This window comes from Sitophilus oryzae, unplaced genomic scaffold (genome assembly GCF_002938485.1).
Source record: "Sitophilus oryzae breed Bouriz unplaced genomic scaffold, Soryzae_2.0 scaffold_302_pilon_pilon, whole genome shotgun sequence".
Classification (NCBI taxonomy): Eukaryota; Metazoa; Arthropoda; class Insecta; order Coleoptera; family Curculionidae; genus Sitophilus; species Sitophilus oryzae.
The window spans coordinates 157243-179189 of NW_022146866.1; the positions used below are offsets into that span (position 1 = coordinate 157243).

Consider the following 21947-nt stretch of genomic DNA (forward strand, 5'->3'; position numbering starts at 1 on the left):
ATGAAACTACCCCTCAAATATTACGAAGTTATTTAATAATATCGCCATATTGTTTTTTCTCATGCTGACATAAATGTGAGAAAATTTTATCCAGTTTGTATGTTAATGGAAATTCTTGCTTTGCTTTATCATCACCATTACAAATGATTAATTTGACGCGAGCGAAGTCGCTGATACACGCCAGTTTAAGGTTGTCGCCCACTAGACCGCTGCGCGGCGCGGCGCTGGGAAGAGAATTTTTTCCGGCTGCGAAGGGACTGCGCCCACTATAGCGCGCTTTTGAAACGCGGCAACGCTATTTAGTTATAGTCAAAGTGTTTTTTACTTACTGTAGTTTAGTTTTTAAAGCAATGAGTTCAAGTACGGACGAAAGCGTATTTTTTGTGCTCTTCTAACAGAGGAAGAGGAAGAGGGGGTGAGGAAAAGTTTGGACTCATACGATTAACAAAAAAAGGAAGAAGTTTGGAGAATTTTACCATCTTTTTCCAGATTTAATAAAAGACAAAATCATTTTTTTCAGTATTACAAAATATAAAGGAAACATTTTACGCACTCCTCAATTGAGGGTTTTAGAAGAAAAAACACCGGGTATATCTACTCATCATATTTTTTCAGAAGAGACAAATTACTAATATTTTTGATAATTCTTATTTATTCTGATGTGTATATTAGTTATGTGGTCAAAAAAACCCTGATCTTTTTTATATATTTAGGTAATTAGAATTTAAAAATTGGAGATTGTCACTTTTGTTAAAAAGTGGAGATTGCCAGTTTTGCCTCTACACCCCTCAATTATATTAAATCTTTGATAGAAAGGCATTTCGTCCATCTGTCTCTAGTGAGGGAAGACTAAAAAAAATATCATATTCCTTTATGAAAATCGATTTGCCTAATTTACCTTTAAAAATACAATTCTGCCATTGATACATATCACTAGTTCCTAGTCAAAAAGCTAACTGAAAAGACTCGAATGCAAAATTATCTGCTTGTGAGTACGCACACTGCAACGCGTCGAAACGCGGGAGACGGAAAAAAGTTGCTAGAGAAGTCTTCCGACTTCTTGACGGAAATTCCGTGGCGCTTCTGCGCCGCGCGCTCTAATGTGCGTTGGTCCATTTAAATACATGGCAAGCAGACAAAAGAAATTTCCACATGGCGCCGCGCCGCGTCGCGCCGCGGTCTAGTGGGCGACAACCTTTACATATAAAATGACAGCGATCTTCATTTCATAGCCATCGCTAACGCCGTTTTTTTTTCGAGCATACGGCGGTTTTATTTAATATGCCGTCTCCATGGTAAAGACGAATCTGCTTAGATTGTCATGTTTTTCAAGCTAGATGAAAAATAGAATAAGCTAATATTTCATTTGTAATATTGAAATTTTGTCAGACAACGTTAGAAGCGTTTTTAGAAGCAAAATATAAGCATTCCTCTAGGCTATATTAAATTATTGAAATATCTTTTTTTGGCATCAATATTGTAACATTACACATTTTTCCACGTAGAAATTTCATAAAGTTACAGCAAAAGCAGTCATATATTTTATGTAGAAACTGAACAAAATTCCTTCTTTGTGCAGTCAGATATAAATAGACGTATATACGTATATATGAAATTTTATTTCGCTTAAATGTGAAATTTATCAACTTGTTCAAAATAGTCAATAATTCGTATATATTGCATTTACAAGAATACCTATATACATCACTTTTAGTTAAAACTTAAATATAAATATTTAAAAAGACGAAGGAAGCATTTTTTTAAATAGGACGGATAATTAAAATTGGTTAAATATGCATATTTAAATATCTTTAAATATCTCAAAAACCAAAGCATTTAAACATATTAAACCCTTATAATAAATGCCTTATTTTATGACCAAGAATCCAAAAATGAAATAAAATACCGGGTGTTCCATAAGAAAAAATATAACTTTGGTATGGATCTTAGTTATGAAACATCCTGTACATTTCAAAATAATTTTAATCTTTCCGTTTTCGTATAATCAACCGAGGCGAATGAGGTGCCCCGCCCTGTATAAATATCTAAAAATAATAAAAATAAAACCATATGACACTTTAAATTTGACAAAAAAAAATTCCGTTCGTGGTATTTCCATCTAAGTGTAGAATCTTATTCTTATGAAGTTGTAAATCAATCTATATTTACAGTAGCGGATTTTGGTCATAAAAGGACAAATTTGCCTGACAACTAAATGTTGGGACAAGTATTTTTAAATAATTAATATCATAGGTGGCTTTGCTATAAATGTCACAAATGTCGCAAACTGTTTACTTCAGCATTGACAGCTTGTAAGTGACTCGATCCTTTGAGTAGTGAGACTTACTGTAAGTAATTTTAATTTTTTTAATTTTCAATTTTGTTAATTTAATCCAAAGTAATGGTCCGTGGAAAAGCTACAAATCAAAAACTACGCGAAATTATCATTCGTCAATACAGTACGGGAAAAACAATTCGAAAAATTTCTGATGGTTTAAGTATTCCAAAACCACGGTCTTTAATAGAATAAAAAAATACGGCGAATCTGCCAGTGTAGGCGTTAGAGGTAAAAGTTCGGGAAAGCCAAAAGTTGTATCTCAGAGAGATGTACAAAATTTAGTAAAAATTTGCAAGTCTGCGAGAAGAAGTACTCTTCGCGAAGTAACAGTTAAATGGAATACTGTAACTGGATTAAATATATCAAGAGAATGTTGCCGAAAATATATCCATAAATGCGGTCTGGGGTTTTACAAGGTAAATTTTATTTTGTGTGGATAATCAATTACCTGAAGATTATTGATACAAATTCTTATTTAGGCCAAAGAAAAACCGCTACTGACAGAAATTCAAAAGAAAAATCGCTGCAATTGGGCAAAATCTAAATTATCGTGGACACAAAATGATTGCAATAAGGTCATATTTAGCGATGAGTCTAAATTTTATGTTTGCGTTGGAGATCATCGAAAAAGAATAATACGAAATTCGCAGAAGCCTTTCATAAAGATTGCTTAAAGAGGGTTGTTAAATTTCCTAAGGGGATTATGGTTTGGGATTGCATGTCAGCAAGAGGTTTGGGCAAATTAAATTTTATAGATGGCACTGTTAACGCCCAAAAATATCAACATATACTTGAGACCTCACTTTTGCCTAGTGCTCAAGAATTGTTTCCAAACGAAGACTATATTTTTCAACAAGATGGAGCATCGTGCCATTCAGCAAAATCAACTAAAAATTGGTTCGGTAATAATAATATAAAAGTTCTATCCTATCCTGCAAGTAGTCCGGACCTCAATGTTATAGAATCTGTGTGGCATAAAATGAAGCAATATTTAAGAAACCACCCTCAACGAACAATTTTTGATTTGCGGACAAAACTGCAGGGAATTTGGGATAATTTTTCTCCTCAAATGTGCCAATCTTTGGTAAATACAATGCCATTAAGAGTTCAGGCAGTTGTTAAGGCGAAAGGTGATGTAACTCCGTATTAAACAAATTTCTTGTAGTGCTGTCCCAATATATAGTTGTCAGCAAATTTGGCTTGATTTTGGCAAAATAAGCTATTATCAAAAGTGAATTGTTTGCAAAGTTATAAAAATATAGTAAAATTGTCTAGATCATATTGTAATGTTTGAATTTAGAATAATAAACAAAATAAATTGAGTCGTTTTAACAAATTACTATTTTTATTGCAAAAAAAGACCTTGTCCCAACATATAGTTGTTAGGGCTCGTACTACAATAATTTATTTTTCTCATTCTGATGAATCGCTACGAAAAACCTTTAAATTTAATTTCTAAAGCATTCGAGTTCATTAAAATATTAGGAAGAGCCAGACAAAAGATATAAGAAAGTATTCCCTGTGAGAAAATTCTCCAGTTTTAATTTGGCTTCGCGAGGAGAAAGTATACTCCGAGTGACAACTGCAAAATCAATAATTTCCTCGTTCTCTAAATCATCCGACTTGATATTAAATAAAAAGAAATCTACAAATATTAATTTCTATACAAATATAATCAAAATTGTATAGAAATCTATTTAATCGAAAGTGTTCTTTTTTATAGTGTGAATCAGGCTGGCGGATAAAGGGACCCTACCAAGTGACCGCTGTCCAGCGTTGACCAATCGGGAAGGGTGTTTGGATGGACACACCCTTTAGGGTCATTTCAGCGGGTAAGCGATTCAATTTGGCTGAAAATCGAGGGGTAAAAAGTAATCTTATATACAGGAGAATTGGGAAGGGTTGCATAAAAGGTTTTATTTTTATTTAATAAAGTTATTATTTCGTTTTGTTTTTTATTTCGCATGTGTTATTTTGATATTTTTTATGTTTTTGTTTACGGTTTAATTAAAAATCGAGTTAAAAATAAACAAGAACCTCATGATTAAATTATTTTTTTTTATTTATGGCATGTGTAAAATTGCATTTTATATCATGAATGTGACTTCAGCTTCATTCAGAACCTCGAAATCAGTCGAATAAATTAGTAGTTTCAATTAGCCGTAAAGTGTGTTCACCTAATTTTAATGTAAGCATTCAGAACGTCATAATTAGTGGTAGTAATTTTTAATTAGTGGAAAAAGTTACCAAATGTTGACGTTTCCACTAATTATACTTCAAAATTTGCAAGGAATGTCATTTTGGCCTTTGATTTATCACCGGTCAAGAAAAATTTTGGTTAGAAATCAAAAGTTTATTGTTTTATAAGCTTTCTCTCCGGATACAACAGACTATCGCAAGCTGTTGCTAGGATATTTTATTAATTTTAATTGTGTTTGTTAAACATAGTGAATGATCGTATGAAGTGTAATTAAAACCACTAGTTATTTCACTAATTGGGAGGTTCTGAATGAAGCTTTACCATTATATAATAAAATAATTTAAATTTTTTTTAAGTATTTTGCCTTATGAATTATTTTTGTATGAAATATTTCAGTTACATCATATTTTTCTCTGTAGATTATTTTTTAAATCTAAATGTGAGTGTTAACATATTATACAAAGGACAAGTTATAATATTTATTTATAATTATTTTTGTTTAATATTTGGTTTTGTAATTTTATTTAATAAAGTTATTGTTTTGCCTTGTTTTTTATTTTGCATGGATCTTCCCGTATATTTTTGCTCAACATAATATTTTGGTATAAATTTTGATTAAAAAATAAATTATACAAAATTACTTTAACTTTATAATATAATGTTTAAAAAGCATTTTATATCTTGACTGGTATTTTTTACAAATTTATGCGTGACAAAAGGCCTTAAAACTGATAAGTGTGATAATAACGGATTTTTTGAAATTATACTAGTGTACATTTACCTGATTTGAGAGAACATAGGTAACTAAATTGTTAATTAATTTGTCTGCATTCTTATGAAAGATTATTTAATGTGAAAAATGTTTATACCTATGTGGTTTGGTTTGGTTTTACAACCTCTCCAAAAAAATCCTATATGGGTATTCTGCCACTGCAAAAACATCTACAAAATAAAATAGTTATTTTTTGTAAACACTGCTGGCGTTAATCCAACGGAGAATTATTTGTCAGTTAGGTTGACTGATAAACAAATTTGCTTAAGGAACAAAAAAATGCTTAACGTTTCAGAAAGTTTATCTCTTAAAGCAAAAAAAATCAAAGAATAAAGGAAAACTATTTAAAATATTTAAATTCAACTATTCGAAAACACTTTATTTAATGTAGTTATATTATCTTTATAGTTTTTTAAATATAAATGTCAAAAACTCTTTTAAAAACGAAAAATAACAATCAAAAAGATATAAAATATTTTTCTAAGACCATAAGTAATTTTTAAAGTTAATAACGGTAAATCATATCGCATTAAGTTATGATAATAATAAGAGAAATATTTTTTTTGTAATAATAAATCTCTCATTGAAATTAATTACATATCTACATATACATAAAGTGATAAATAAACGTGCATTTATTATTACAGACGTACAAAATTAACATTAGTTTATGGTCTTTCAACGTTGGTTTATAGATTAGTATATACAGGGTGTCCCACTAAGAATAGCTCTCGGCTGTATCTCGAAAAGTATTAGTCGTAGAGCGTACGGAAACAATATTTATTACTAAAGAAAGCATGACAAATTGCTGGAAATTATTTTCAAGTTTGTAGAACGGCCGGTAGAAGGCGCAACTGCTATTAAAAATAAGAAAAAGGAGTTTTTACACAATTTTGCCTAGATAACGGATACTATAAATAATAGATTTATAATCTTTATTAAATTTTGCATTTTCTTTGTTAGAACCATTTTCCTCTATCTGCCAAAATAAAGTGGCGGGGGAAGGTTAGATCTGTTTTTATTTAAACATTAATAACTCCGGACTGGATGAACGGAATCTAACAATCTGGGGCTCGTTTAAAAGAGCGTTTCTTACTCTATATTATAGCGTATAAGCAATAATAATAAGTCGTTGATTGTAGACGCTAGGGGGCGCTGTCTTACAATTTAACAAACATTGCGCGGTTTTTCAAAAAATTAAATGCGATAGTATATATAATTTTATCTGATAATAAAGAGTAATAAAAGTTTAAAAAGTCAGCGAAAACCGCACCTTGATATCCTCTTTCAAACCGAAGATATTAGCAAAATTATAATAAATACGAAAAAATAGGGTTTTAATTACCTTATTTTAACACGGTTACATTAGCCCTCTTGATTATGACCATTCTCATAAAAAATAAGATAGAACCGATTAGTTTATTCTAAAATCGACAATATACCAGAATACGATAATACCAGATGTATTATTATCTAATAATTAGGATATCAATGACAGTGAATAAGAAACTTTTTTTTTGTTTGGAAAAACTACATGTTACTTTTAAAAACTACATAAACTACTTTACATGTAGTTAATGTAGTTTATGTAGAGGGTGCAGTTTATGTAACCTATGTATGTAACTTTCAAATATCAAAGGTTTGAGATGAAGTTATAATAAGTTGAAGCTTTAAAAACACATAATGTATTTAAGAAAACAGAAGAAATATGGCTTTAAATATAATATTTACATCATATTATCTCTATTATACCTCACACAAATAAAAAGTATTCATAATATCAATACATAGTTTATTAACGTAGTTTTCATGTAGTTAATGAACGGGAAAAGACGTAGTTTTTGAAGAAAAACTACACGTAGTTAATCAGGTAAATTACGTCTTAATTAACTACTTCCGAACCCTGCTCGGCAGTCGTTGGCATACGTTTTATGATAGTGGGCTATAATAATATGGTAGTCATAGGGCAGTCTTCTTCGCAGTCGCTTGGCAGTAAAATGATATTTTGCAAGTACATGTACATTTTACTCAAGTGAGACACCCCTCGGGCTTAGCTTTATACTTAATTATGCTGGTCATAAAAATAACATACTGGTATATAGTGAAGATTAGGGAAGCCCAGAAAATACCTAAAATTCAAATCATTAATCTTAATAGCAAGGGTTAAGCGTCGTTTCCAGCATCACTTCTCTTTCTCCCCCAAGCCAGAAATTATTTATAGAAAAGATCGCGTTCAGTAGCGGCGTGTTAATTGAATAATAAAATCAATTTATTTAATTAGTGAATACTTTGAGGGCGTCGTTTTCTTGCTTCAAATTTACTGTGGTATGTATGATGTTATACAATGGTATTTTTTCTAATAAAAAATTCCTGTACTGAATTTTTTATAATGTTTTGAACATTAAATCGTGTGTTTCTCAGTTTGGAGAGAAATCGATTCACCTTCTTTTTACCCCTGACCCTTCATTTGGCTTCTAGTAATTTTTTGAATATAAAATTTATACAGGGTCCGGCAATAGTGCGTTGTGCATATGTAGCTCCCAGAATAAAACACTTGGAAATTTTTTGTTTAAGTGCCGACCTAAAGTATATACGAGGATGTATTTCAGGAAAATATTTTAACTTCTATAGGGTGGCTCAAAGAAGTGTGAGTGGATCGGGATGATTTTTTTTAATGCCCTGTATATTATTACACTATTGGCTTTCTTTCGGATCATTTTAGATAATCCTAAGAATATAAGTAAATATATTTCGATAATTTCAGAGCTATTAATAAATAAATAAAAAATATATATTTTTACAACCTTCGAATATTTTTTGTATTTAAAGTATTTCAAATTTTTTAGTAGTTTCGCAGATACACCCAGTTTTATTTCATATGGGTCTTTCAACGGTAAAATACGAGGGAAAATCATTGGGTGGCTTTGATATAACTTTACTGTGAAAAATGCCAGATGAAATATAAAACCGCTAATATCTGCAAAACTGTTAAACATTTTAAAATACTCTAAATACAAAAAATGTTCATTTTTTAATTCTCCATCTATTGAAAAAATAATATACAGGATGTTTCATTTAAAAAAACAAAGAAAAATTATTTTATAATTTGGAAAGTTTGGCGTAGAATTTTGAACATCCTGTATGATTTACGATTACCATATTTATATCAAAGTAAGTACATACTATCTAAAGTAAACACCTAATATAGTTTTGATTTTCGGACAGTTCTTGTATTTTTAATAATATTTTTAAGAAAGGCTGAAAATATATATTTTTTATTTATTTATTAATATCTCTGAAACTATCGAAATAGATTTCTTCATAATTTTAGGATTATATAAAATGATCGGAAAGGAAGCCAAAAATGTAATAATAATATACAGGGTGTTCCATTTAAAAAAGCATCCTGATATACTCACACTTTTTTGAGCTATCCTATAAAAGTTAAAATATTTTCCTAAAATACATGCTAGAACAGTTTGACAAATATAGGAAGAGACTTGGGGATAGCACCGGCCGCGCACACGATAGAGAGAGAACGCATTCGGCGGAAGAAAGATGCAGTTACGCTACGAAAAATCTGATTCAAGCAAATTTGTGGGCTGTCCACTGCGCATCGAGGGGCGTCTCTTATTTTATATTTCTCACGTCTCTAGCTATTCTTGTTAAGTTGTACAAACGTTAAGGTGCGTATTCATTATCCGAACGAACGAACGAACGAACGAATGAAAGTGCGGTATATTTAGACGGGGACCGAACGCATGCGGCCGTTCGTTCGTTCGTTCGCCCGACCATCCGTTTCGAGTCGGTACATCAAAGGCGTTCGCCAACAAATGCCTCCAGTCTTCTCGTGCGGTCCCCGTCCATACCACTAGCGAACATTCGTTCGTTCGTTCGTTCGTGCGGATAATGAATACGCACCTTTAGGTGTACACTTAAACAAAATTCACAAGTTTTTTATTTTAGGAGATACAGATGCCCGAAGCACTATTGCCGGACCATGTATATACGATTTAGAAGTTTCTTATAAACTTTGCATTTTATTTATATAAACAACAAAATAAAATTGTACAAAAACCTAATCAAAGCTAAAAAAATATTTATAAATAAACTATGGTAAGTTAACCGTTTCCTTTCTCCCACATCCCACCATACAGCAGCGAAAACTACAGAACGCAATTTATCTTTCTGCGGCACGGCAGCACAAATAAATACAAGTGGTTGAAAACAACATACACACCGCTCGCTAGGCGCGATATACGCGTGTTTTCAAACAGTCACTCAGTCAAGTAGGTCGTGTTCCAGACGGCATCCGCGCTATCGCCAGAAATTTGGAAAGGGCAGAGGGAAAGGGTGGTGTTTCGGTGGCGAGGCAGGACTCAGCCATTGTGCCGAGCCGCCATTCAACTAATTAGCGATGGCTGAACTGTGCCCTCTTGCTGTCGGTCGGGCGCATTCACATGCGAGACTTATCGCTCTTACGCTCATTAGGGATGGATTAATCCATCAAGCGTCTCATCTGGGCCGCGTGGGTGTTTCTGCCTCCTTCCAGTCGCTCCTGTTAGCAAGAACAACCGTTCGGAGGAACGAAATCGCGGGTTCTGGTCGCGATTTACGGTACAGAGACGGAATAATACTTGTTTACTGATTGGAAACTTAATGTCGAGGCATTTTAATCAGTAATGCCTTTACTCTATTATCAAGAAACATATAATTAATGGTCTTAATATTTTATAACCGAAAATTTTGTGTACCCTTAAAAGCATTATACTTCCAGATATTCATGCTACATATACAGGGTTGTTCACCACATACGACACGGAATATTGTAGCTAAACGATTAGATTTTTACAAATTGTAAGTTTTGGGTTCGTTGAAGAACTATTGGAGCTACAATTTAAAAATATTTTTACAAGTTAGAGAGTGTCCCAAATAAATAAAAAATATCAAAGTTGTATTTTTTTAAATGGAACACCCTGTATATTATTACATTTTTAGTTTCTACGATTAAAATAAAGGTAAATTTGATTAAGGTTTATTACACTTAAACCTTACCGTTTTTGAAATATTTTCAATTTTGTGAAATTGCAGTATAAATTTTAAGGCTTCATTTCTCCGAGGGTATCAAAGTTTTTAATACTAAATATTTACTGAAATTTATTTATTGATCAGTTATTGTGTTGCAATAATAAAAATTTTACTACCTTATACCGAGTGTCTAAATATTTACTTTAAATAATTATTAGCTTTAAATGGCAATAACTTGTTTAATTTAAATGGAACACCCTGTATATTTTATGAGAATTAGATGCACAATTTAATTGTCTATCAAATTGTATTATACCATTTTTTACCTATCTCTTCACGCTTCCGTAGAAAATGCATTTTCTTGTAATTTAGAACTCATTTATCAATATACCCATGGAATACTGACATTTTAGATTATTTTTAAAGATGTACCAAATTTTTAAAGAGTACAGATACTAATATTGTCATTATAGTTCGTTTATTTCATTAAAAAATAAAAAACTGTTTAAATATTTGTTAAAGAGAACCAATTAATATGATTCCAGTATTCAAACTACATTAACTGACTGTTTGCGTTGATTAATAATAATTGCTCCAAATACTAAAAAACTGAATTATTTATGTGTATTAGACAGTGTGGTAAAAAAACTAACACCTTAAAAATGATATTTCATTTTTTGACAAATGCTTATTTATAACAACAGAGACATTCATTTTCATAACTTATTATTATATTGATTTCTGATTCAAATCCACATTTATTTAGAATAATTTATTAACGAACACAATTAAATATGTAATTAATTAGTATTTGGGCGGAAATACTGGTGTTATATTTAATTAATGGTATACTCTTTTATAAAGATCTAAATAGTTTTCTTTTTGCATACAAATAGGCTAGTTTTACTCATCGTTTTACTAAAAACGATAATATTACTAGCCTGTACATTTTGTACATTTGTTGTTTTAAAAACAATCTAAAATGTCAATATTCCATGGGTATATTGATAAATGAGGTCTAAATTATAAGAAAATGCATTTTCTACGAAAACTTGAAGGGATAGGTAAAAAGTCGTATAATACAATTTGATAGACAATTAAATTGTGCATCTCATTCTTATAAAATATACAGGGTACTCCATTTAAATTAAACAATTTATTGCCGTTTAAAGCTAGTAATTATTAAAAATAAATTTTTAGACACTCTGTATAAGGTAGTATAATTTTTATTATTGCAACACAATAACTGATCAATAAATAAACTTCAGTAAATATTTAGTATTAAAAACTTTGATACCCTCGGAGAACCGTAAAATTTATACTGCAATTTTACAAAATTCAAAATATTTCAAAAACGGTAAGCTTTAAGTGTAATAAGCCTTAATCAAATTTACCTTTATTTTAATCGTAGAAGTTAAAAATGCAATAATATACAGGGTGTTCCATTTAAAAAAATACAACTTTCATATTTATTATTTATTTGGGACACTCTGTATCTCGTAAAAATATTTTTAAATTGTAGCTCTAATAGTCCTTCAACGAACCCAAAACTTACAATTTGTAAAAATCTAATCGTTTAGCTACAATACTCCGTGTCGTATGTGGTGAACAACCCTGTATATAGGGTGTCCCAGGCTGAGCGTGCATTAAAAGTTTCTAGAGATCTATAAGATCTAGATCGGAGATTTTTTGCGCATCATTGTTTCACAATGAGATCTATCGAATAAAAATATTTCCAATATGGCGGAACGCCTGGAAATACCGGAAGTTGACAGAAACTTTCTTAATTTAAATGGGCACCCCCATTTTTTATTAAATACTTATATTCTCTGTAAAATTTTAATGGATTTCATATCAAATATTCTATACCTAACATTAACCGTTTTTGAAAAAAGAACTTAAAATTTTTGAAGGAAAAAACTGTGTGTCAAAAAAATTTGTATAACCTAAACGTCAAATTTAGTGATAACCACAGTCACTGTGACACATATGTGGCTCTCTATTTCAAAAATAAAGTTGTTTGAATATGATATAATATTGGCCGTAGCTGTTATGGAATTGAGAGACAAAAATTATCATAAATCAATTTTTTCTAATGGAATTCTTCTTTTTAATTCACTAGTGAAAAGGTTTTCCAAACCGTCAGACAGTTTATTTGCTTCTGTCAAAAAACTAACTTTTGGAGAATAAACTAATTATTTCAATTTCATTTACTATTACTGATGCAAAACTTGGTTAAGTATATTTATAAAAATAAACAAAAGATGTTATCGTGGGGACTATAATAAAAAAGAAGAATGAAATTATTGGGCAACCTACAGTAAGATTAGCCATGAAACATGGCTAAAATACGACTACCAGTATTAGTCCAATAATTTCCCAATAATTTCATTCTTCTATATAAAAATATATCTCGTATTTTAGTGATATCTAATGGTAACATGATATGGCCTGATATAGTTTTACATCGCTTGACGTTTAAGGTCATAGGCTCCTGGTTAAAATTCAGAAAAATATGCGCTTTAAAACTAATCTTAGATAACTTAAGAACGATTTATTTTAGGTATAGGAACATGTACAGGGTGTCCCAAAATTCTGTGGACATGGGACTACTACGTATTCTTGGAATCAAAATAGGTCCATTGGGGACAATTTACCTTTATACTAAAGTGCTTCGTTTGTCTGTTAGAGGGCTTTCATCAAACTTTAAAAAAAATAAACACACTTTTTCAGATATTTTTAGAACCGTTATTCCGATTTGAATGAGATTTTGGGTGTGTATGTTTTGCTAAGTGCTTTAACATTTGGCTTCGACAAAAACCAAGAAAAAGTAAGGGAAGGTTGAAAACTACCACACCCTTACGTAAATTTTATTTAAAAGATTTTGCAACTCAACAGACGACCGATTATTTTTTTCACATCAAGCTATGGAGGCGTATAAAATCTATTATGCTCTTAATAATCTAGTTGGTGAAAATATAGAATTTTACGTTAGTATTACAAGTTATATTTGACAATAAACTTCATAAAAGCTTGAAAAAGTTACTTAAAACTTTTGAATTAGGGTTCGGGTTTAACGTTCGGGTTTGTTTTTGACTGATGCCCTCTAACGGACAAACGAAACACTTTTGTATAAAGGTAAATTATGTGCAATTAATTTATTTTGATTTACATATACATACATACAGCCGTTACTCGCTGACGAGTATTCGACACACATAAAGAAAATGGTCACGCAAGGCGTTTTCTTTCATGAGCTTTTCTGTGACTGAAAAGCCCGATACGTGATGTTATCTGCCTACCGCACTCCGGACATTCAAAAATCTCATTGCTTTGTTGCCTCTCTACTTTTTGGTTGCCGCTGTTAACTGAGTTTACAACCCTTCTCCATTGAGTTCTATTGTGAGCTGCTTTTTCCCACTCATTCTGCATGTTAATTCCCTTTAAATTTTCGTGGAAAATGTCCTTGTATCTTTTCAGTTGTCCACCCGGCCTCCTCTTACCGTCCACAAGCTCACCGTAAAGCAGAGATTTTGGTATGCGGTTTTCTTGCATTCTGCATACGTGACCAGCCCATCTTAAGCGGGATTTTGTGACCATGACTTCAATACTCTCGCAGTTAGATTTTTCAAGGACCGATACGTTTGAGACATGATGGAACCACCGGACTCTTAAGAGTTGTCTAAGGTGTCTCTGTTGCAACTTGTTCAATGCGTTCATGTGTCGGCGGTAAGGCACCCAGGTTTCGCTCCCATATATCATGGTGGGGATTATAATTGCTCGGTATACTGCAAGTTTTGTTTTTGTACTCAAGTCATGATTGTAGAAAACCCTGTCTTTTAATTTCCAGAATGCTCTTGAGGCGCTACTAATCCTGTGCTGAATTTCAGAGTCAATATTGGCCTTTTCCGAAATCAAACTGCCAAGGTAATTGAATTCCGCCACATATTCGAATAGTTCTTCTCCGATTTTTATAGCATTGTTGTGATCTTCCGGGGGAGTGCACATGATTTTAGTTTTGCCGATGTTCAGCTTAAGGCCCAAAGCCTCGTATGCCCAGGTATATGTGTTCAACATTTCTTGTAATTGTTGTACCGTGTTTGCAACTAGAGCGCAGTCGTCAGCGTATTGAAGTTCTGTGATAAATTTTGTACGTGTTTTTGCCCTGAGTCTTTTTATGTTGAACAGACGCCGTCATATCAGTATCTAATGCCCAATCCTCTCTCCTGCAGTTTGCTGTCCACTATAATGGAGAGCGCTGCCATGAATATGTTGAATAGGAGAGGCGCTAAGACACATCCCTGCCTAACTCCTGTATTTGTTAGGAATGGGTCTCTCAGTGATCCATGATGTGACACTCTTGACTTGTTGTTTTGGAGGCTTTTACACACTGTAAGAAATTTGTTGGGTACTCCGAACTTTTCCATAATTGCCCAAAGCGCATCTCTGTTCACAGAGTCGAAGGCTTTTGTTAGATCGATGAATGCAACATAAAGTTTAGACTCCTGCTCTTTTACTTTTTCCTGTAGTTGACGGATGGAAAATATGGAATCGACGGTGCCGCGGTTGGTACGAAAACCCCTTTGCGATTCTGGAAGGATTTTTTCTATATATGGGTGCAGGCGGTTTGACATTATTTTTGCAAGAATTTTTCCGCCGATAGCCAATAGCGAAATTCCCCGGTAATTTCCGCAGTCTGATGCACTTCCTTTGTTCTTAAATATATTCACTATATTCGCATTGCGAAAATCCTGAGGTACCTCTCCGCTTTCCCATACGACATCAAAGAGAGCCTTAAGATGACCAATAAGTTCTTTACTTGCACACTTATAGATTTCCGCCGGAATATCGTCACAGCCAGCTGATTTGTTGTTTTTAAGCTGTTTTATGGAGGTCTTTATTTCTTGTTCTGTTATTGGGATGTCTAATACATCGAGGCTGTTATACTGAGGTATTGTGTTTAATGCTTCCATATTGGGGTTGTTTTCTTGGTTAAGGATATGGCTGTAATGTTCTTTCCAGCGATTTCTAATTTGTTCTTCCTCTTTTAGAAGTTCGCCATTTTGAGCCATGATTGGGCAGCTTACCTTCTTAGTTGGGCCGTATACTTCTTTTACAGCCTCGAAGAATTTACGATAATCGTGATGCGTGGCGTACTCTTGAATCTGATTCGCTTTTTGTGACCACCAGTTATCCTTTACTTGGCGCAGTTCTCTTCGAAGCGTGTTGTTGGCTGCTTTAAAGTTGTCTACCAGTCTTGGATTATGTGGATTTGCAGTGACGGCTTGATATGCTCTATGCTTTTGTTCCAACAAAGCCTGTATATGCGGTTGATTTTCGTCAAACCAGTCTGGTTGTTTCTTTTTGTTCGACTTTCCCAGTACTGCTTCGCTGGTTTTATGAATCGCATCCCTTAATTGTGTCCAGCCTTGTTCAGCTTCCAATACTGAGATTGAAGTTATCGGTGGAAGTGATTCTTTGATGGCTTCCCGGAGGGCGTCGGCGGTATTGTTGTTTTCTAGACCCCGTACGTTCAATCTGGTCATGTTGTTTTGCTTTTTACAGCGTGGATGTTTGGGTTTTAACTGGATTTTCATTTTTGAAATTAAAAGTCGGTGGTCAGTGCCGCATTCGGCATCTACTCTAGCTTTTGTGAGCCTAACATCTTTTAGATGCGTCCTTCGAACGATTATGTGGTCCAATTGATGCCAGTGGCCTGATCTAGGATGTTTCCAGGTACCTTTAAACTTGTCCTTCAACATGAACCACGTATTGGTGATGCAAAGATTATACTCTGCGCATGTTGTTAATAAGCGTTCACCATTGCTATTTGCGTTTCCCATTCCATGTTTTCCCAATACGTCAGGCCATATTTCCTGTTGTTTGCCTACACGGGCATTAAAGTCACCTAGCAAGATGATTCGTTCGTGCTTTGGAATTCGTTGAAGGGCATTTTGTAAAGCTTGGTAAAATTTATCCTTATCTTCAATTTTAGCGTCAAGGGTGGGAGCGTAGGCACTAATGATGTTGACGTAAGTTTTGTCTGATATGGGGTACCTTAGGGTCATAAGACGTTCGGAGACACCAATAGGTACTTCTGTTAACTTGGTGGCGATTTCGTTTTTGATCGCAATGCCTACACCATGAATTCTCCTGTGTGTTGCGGGGTGACCTTTCCAAAAGAAGGTGTAATGCTCCTCAGTGAGACTACCTTCATCTGCAAAGCGTGTTTCGCTTAGAGCGGCAACATCTATATTTAATCGGTGGAGTTCCTGTGAGACCAGTGCTGTTCTTCTCTCTGGTCGATTTGAATTTATCTTGTCCAGTAGAGTACGGACGTTCCACGCCGCGAACGTGAAACATTGATGTTTTTTGTTTCTCCGATGATACGCTCGAGTAGGCACCCCCGCCCGGAGATCCGATTGAGGGGGTATTTTACCTCCGGACGATAATTTTGTCCCACTCGAATGTTCCATCATTGCTGTGTGTAAGCTGCGTGAAAAGGTTTAACTGTGGCGGTTACGCTGCCGCACAGTTTTGGCTGCAACTGTAGCACGGGATGGCTAGGCACAGTGAGGACTGCGACGATAGTTCCCTTGTGCTACGTTCTCGGCCGGCTAGGTGTATTTTATTACTCCTTTTCCCCAGAAGATGGTAGGTCTGAGGGTTGTATAAGGTTATACCGCCTATACTCGGACGTCAGAGCCTCGTTTGTGTAAACAGGGTGCACCACGTGAAGGTGAGGTTGACTTTTGGGTAAGCTAGGCTATATGTATCGCTTCAATACCCCTTGCACCCCTTATTTTGATTTAAAGAATACGTAGTTGTATAAAAATAAATTCTCCAAAAAATGTTTTCTCAAAAACTATGCGATGTGGCGTTTTTTTACAAGAGACAAAAAATATAGTAAATGCTAGAAACAAAATTTTATGAAAATAAAATCGGTAGTTGGTTAAGCTGGAAAATATTTATACTAAAATTTATGTAGGGGTGGGGGTAGTTTTCACTCTTCCTATACTTTTTCTTGATTTAGCAAACATCAGATTCGAATTCAGCACCCCAAAAAACAATCATAAATAATCTTTTTTAACATAATTAAATTTGAATTATTCTTCTATCAGCTGTATTTCACGCGTTTAGATCATTATTTCTTTCTCTCACACAGACCACTAAAATTATTCCGAACACGAACCTGGCCTTAGAATTACGTCCAACAATAATAGACGAACTTCTTAGCGGTCTTTAGCATCTAATTTATCATTTTCGCGTCAAACACAAAGCAATCGCGCGCGCCTAACTCCCTCGAGTGCGTAGAGCAGTTCTTCGTTTTTGCCCCCTGCTCTAAGAAGATTAAATGCTCTATCAATTTAGCGTAAAACCGCTCCATCTCTAGGTATGTACCGTACGTTAATTATTACCCGATTACTGACAAACGAATGCCGAGAGTGAATGGGATTAAAATAAGTACTTAAATTCACGATTGTTAATTAGTAAGACGGTGCATTCACCATATTGTCAGTAAATATCGATTCTTTCTCTTCCAATGAAGAAATTGGCTGCGGTGCTATTCTTGATATTATCGACAGCATGTAGTGTTGTAATGTGGATTATGCTAGTGATATTTGAAGATGTGAGTGGTCAAGAATAGGTACTCTGGCCTGATATTCGATATTTAGAATTTTTGTTGCGTAACAAACAAATATACTACTTTTAAGCTACTACCAATGAAGTAGACGGATTTAAAATACTTGAAATAATACGAGAATTAAAATCAATTACAATTATTGACTTATTACCAGCCCTGAAAATATTTGCACAAAGCAGCACAAATAAGGTGCACTTATAGACTCACCTTGTATAATAAAACATTTCAAATGGAACAACAAACAACAGATGTTTATTAAAATTATAAGTGTCTCAGAGGAAGACATCTACAATAGTTATTTTACAAATTGGTGTTTATGTTTAAAAGCAACTAACGATTATATTGTTGCAAATTGATTAGTTAGTTAGGCAGTCACTAAGAATTTTACGTAACTTTAGTTAAAAGATTAACCATTTAATTTTTGCTAAATCAATCTTTTTTTGAGCTCTGATCGGGACCGGCCCACCGGCCCATCTTCCCACCGGCCCACCGGGAATTTTCCCGTTTTCCCATATGGCCCATCCACCCTTGTATGACACCCGCGTGTTATAACACATAAGTCACTTGAGAAAATTACCCCTCTCGGCCTACGCTAAACATTTTCCAGCGTGACTGTACCATAAATAACTATTATTCACTTTGACAAAATTCGTATTAAAATATCAAAATATTTTTGATAAACACATGGACTGCTCACAAATGTACGTCGCGTCACTACGTATTTCTAAGCCGTTACCACTTTTCGTCATCACTAGCTCATGTGTCACGGGCTTGAATTTTTACTCCCAGCGCGCGTAAAGAAGTTTCAATTTATTTATTTTTTCTATTTAATAGAACATTATAATTTGTAAATTCTCAAACTAATATCACTATTTAATAGAAAAATACAAACTTAAGTAATAAAATAATGCATAATATGATAATAATTCATTTCTTGTAATTTGGCATACACCATACACACCTATTTTGTTGTATTGTACGATGTATTTGTCACGGAGGCAATAATCCTACAGTCTAGGCTTTTATTCTCTAATCAACAGCAGAACATATTCATCTCTCAATGCCTGATATATTCAGAGACTTCTATAATAATGCTTTGTCTAACTTGAGGCACAATAGAGTAGACCAAAAGCCGAGGATAGAGAACTTTATTTTAAATTCTTTTGGAAAATTATTTATTCTTGTTTATAAATTAAGAAAAATCACTCGACCTATTTACTATATTTGAAATGTCACTGTCATTGAAAACTCATATTGTTATTAGTTTTAAAGCCATAAAATAATAAATACAAGAAGAAGTGTCAAGTCAATGTTAAATTATGGAAACAGCGTGGCTGCCTGGGTAACTAATTTTCAGATATGGCGGCTGGGACATTTGACATAACATAGACATGACAATTTCAATTTTATGAAATTTATTTCCGTTTCCGGTTTTTAATGGCGGGCTGTTCAGCAGGTTTAAATGAGGGTTAATATACTTTTTATTCTTTCTAGTAGTAAATAATACAACAAAAGTACTCAAAAATATTTATTTGGAATTTAGAACAATGTAAATATGCAAATCAACACAATTAAAGAGCTATAAACCAATAAACTACTGTATCAATATCAAATATTTAAATAATATCAGAGATGCTGTGTTAAAGTGAATTAGTAAAGTAACAGTGACATTGACTTACAGAAACTTGAAGATACATAAATGTTTTCACAGCTTCACGGGCATAAAACTAAATAACTGGAAGCAGGAAAAAGGCAACCGGAACCCACACAAAACCTGGAATCAAAAAAAAATATGTAAAAACATAAATATAGGTAGATAAGACTTTTGTGAATTAAATCAAACAGGACTTGAATGAAAATAAAATGAATAAAAAATATGATACATATACATCTAATACCTCATTTGTATTTTAAAAATAATCTACATACATAGATTTATAGCATTATTGCTATGAAAATACATAATAGGTACCTATGTGATATGTAATTACGCATTTCTGTTCATCTTGTAGAAAATTAATGTAGGCTAATAATAGTTCAATAATCATAATTTACTTTGTATAACTTGCTTTCAATTGCTCAAAATCACCGATCAGTCTTTAAAGTAGAGATACGGAAAAATCCTTGGCAAAGAATATCCCAAGATCCTTGGGTTTAAAGCTAAAAAAATATAAAAACAGTTAATATATTACCTATTTTTACATATAATATGGCCCATACCTACTACACGCAGAAACGTCGATTTCATAATTTTCTTTATGTAATTAATATCATATATACTTTATTAAAGTGTTAATAAGGAACTTTATATCAAAAAACATCTTTGTACTTATAAATTTCAGCCGAAATATCAGAAACAAACTTCCAATCAAATCTAAACGGCAAAAATTAAAATGGCGCCCGACCTGGCCAGAGGCCTCGGGAGCTAACGCTGACACACAGACAAAAGACAAAAGAACAGGACGCCGACGTGCATAAAAATGTTCCGTAGGAGAAATTGACAGAAATCATATAGAAATATTTAAATTTTTGTCTAGGACAGTCTAGAAGGCCATGCTTTCTGCCTGGGTAGAACCGGGCCACAACTGTTTCCAATTTTCCGGTTTACTGTCACCCCCCTGGTTTTGCCAGTTACTCTAGCTGAGTAACTAGTTAACTGAGTTACTCTAGCTGAGCTACTCTATCATATGTTTCATTAAAGCAACAATAACCGATGATGTGCCGATGATCTAAAATCATCTCTCTAATAATATAAAACCTTTGAATAAGAAGACTAAGGAAGGAGCATAATGCTATCCATGTATTTATGCATGGTGGGCGGAAAAAGCACTCTAGGGTGGGGATCCTTGACAGTTCTGTTTAACGATTCATTTGAATTTGATTTGAAATTTTGTGGATTTGTCAGTCTTTAGGGAGCTTATTTTATCAAAATAAAAACACTAAATCACCACAATACACCAAAACACTTTTACTTTTACACTGGACGCGCGTTTCGCTAACCATGTTAGCATCATCAGCATTGCTAACATGGTTAGCGAAACGCGCGTCCAGTGTAAAAGTAAAAGTGTTTTGGTGTATTGTGGTGATTTAGTGTTTTTATTTTGCTGTGTAACACCAAAGGTTCCAACCCTCAACTGTAAGCTTATTTTATGTTATTTATTATTTATTCTACTACTGATAGGTGTATAAAGGTAGTAAATCTAGATGGAAATTGTGGCAGAACTTAAATTAACAGTGACACTATCGCGATTTATCGAAAAATACTCTAAAATAGTTGGTTGTGTAGCGTGCGGTAGATCTCGGCAAAAATTGAGTGAAATAATGGAACAACTTTTCGCTAGTATGTGACTATATAAAATACATACGTGTAGTAAACCGATCATTTATGAAATTCACTTAAATTAACTAAATTATATATTTTTCTTGCATTTTAGCTTTTAATTATTACTTGTCAAAGATTAGATGTCAAAAGAATTTAGATACGTTAATTTGACTTACCTGCTTCAGTAGCGTATCGGATGTTTGTGTTAATAAATACTTATTTTAACTTATCTATTTTTATTAGAATTACATATTTTTATAACAATTTTAATAACTACCAACATTTATTCACAACGTAAAATAAAACAACAAATTATTGAGTCTACCCCACGTCTACCCTACATCATAGTTTTACATTTTTTAAATAAAATTAGAACGACACTGATAAACCGGAATTTAAGTCGGCCCTATTTGAGGCCCATCGCGGTGTACCTAAGATTTTTGATATGCTCCTTCCTTAGTCTTCTTATTCAAAGTATAAAACCATTCGACAGTGTGTTTCAAACTTTCGCCAAAATAACAACATTTTGTTTTCCCTCGTATAAAAAACAGATAGGGAATTTGGTTTTTAACCATAGATAAAGGAAATAAATTTAGATTGGACTGCCCGTCAAAATTTTGGGTCGCGAAATTGTTTTGGGTT

The 21947-nt window shown here is 33.3% G+C and overlaps 1 long non-coding RNA gene across 1 annotated transcript in view; it reads left to right on the plus strand.

Moving 5' to 3' along the window:
• LOC115884559 overlaps positions 1–4357 on the plus strand; it is a 38171-nt gene extending 33814 nt beyond the window's left edge. The window contains exon 3 of the long non-coding RNA XR_004050577.1: positions 4062–4357. This is a non-coding gene — a long non-coding RNA (uncharacterized LOC115884559). The remainder of the gene's footprint in view (positions 1–4061) is intronic.
• Positions 4358–21947: the final 17590 nt, after the last annotated feature.